Source organism: Myotis davidii, unplaced genomic scaffold, assembly GCF_000327345.1.
Source record: "Myotis davidii unplaced genomic scaffold, ASM32734v1 scaffold189, whole genome shotgun sequence".
Taxonomy (NCBI): Eukaryota; Metazoa; Chordata; class Mammalia; order Chiroptera; family Vespertilionidae; genus Myotis; species Myotis davidii.
In genome coordinates, this window is record NW_006383017.1 from 746,747 (window position 1) to 748,322 (window position 1,576).

The window sequence follows — 1,576 nt, forward strand, 5'->3', positions numbered from 1 at the left end:
GTGGATGTCTCTAAGTTCTCCAGGTTGTCCTTTCAAATTTAGAAAAAGAACGAACCTAGGTCTCACTCCACAAGTAGTTATCACCCCGTCTGCATTCTACACAGATCCTTGGGCGGGGCCCCTGCTCCTCCCAGTCCCTCTGACTTGGTCACTGCCTTGTTGGCTTTTGATCTCCCTTCCTACATTCCCTTCCTACTCTTTCTCTCTCTTTTCTGCACAGTGTCCCTCACTAGAGAGCAATTGTCTTAACTCCTTCACAGCTCCAAAGCACCTCCCATTCAAGGCTGTGAGCAAAACAGACTTTACAAAAGGTTTACGACTCTGAAGAGAGTGCTTTAAGCAAAGTTTTTAATTTTCAGTGGGTCTCCTGTAGTCTATTTAGAAATATGCTATAGATACCAAAAAATTGAAAGCCACTGCTCTATACCTTCACTCAGATGGGAAAAAATGGCATTTTTATGTGGAAGAACAATAGATCTGACCCACTAAGAGCTACTATAAGTGGGGTGACTCCAATTCCTAACAGTATTTAACTTAATGAAGGTAAGTCATAAACGGTTTTGTGAACTGATGAATTCTAGTTACAGAATACATATTCAGACATGTGCACAAACTCCTTTCATAGCCTAAGACAGCGGCTCCCATGATTTCCACACTGTCACTTGATAAGCCCTTTCCCCTTTAATAATTTAGAGGGGGACCTAGATACGTTCAATAACAAAATATAGTCTGAAACCCAAAAGGAGAATGAGTAGTTTCGCTTGCATTGTATAAAATGCAGACTCAGGAAAGCTAAACAAAATAAAACAAGTCATGTTTTCCATTCTCGTAATCATCAACCGCATGGCGAAAGCACGTTGTGAGAACACTGTTGGTTACCAACAGGTGAAAGCCATCAAGTGACAGTTTGTGGACTGAAACGGTCCAAGGTCCCTGACACCATGGGCACTCGGGAATCAGGCCCCACAGGAAGGTAGAGCAGCCGAGAATGGCTGGGGCCAGAGGGCTCAGCCTTGGCCGCTCTTAAATGTTGTGAAGCCCCGAGGAGGTAGAAATCCTCAGGGCAGGACCCCATCAGCAGCATTATCTAGTCCCCAGATGATGCCATCTGCTGGCAAGATTGAGTTTTCAGATTAGACTGAAAGTAACAAGTGGCAAAACATGGGAAGAGATCTCAAAAATTCTGAGAGAGATGCAAACAGTGATATCCCTTACGAATGAAGGTTACAGACATGACCAGGCCAGGGATAATGCATGTTCTGATTAGAGAAAGTTAGAACAGAAATCTCTGGAATGAATTCTTTTTCTGTTTGGACTCTGAAGCACCTCATAGATTCTTATGTTTAGCTAAATGGAGCCATCACTTGTTGATAACGGCAGGTATTCTTGTGAAGTATCTGACCTACAAGGATCACAATCTTCTGAAACAAGTGAACTTAGAGATATAAGATGTATTTAAATATCAAAAGTAAAAGAAAACACAAGTATCAGGGAAAAAAGAGATTCTGCTTATTAGAATTAGTCCACAATAGGATGCTATCAGTTTCTTTGACCGGCCAAAAGGTTTTAAAAGAAC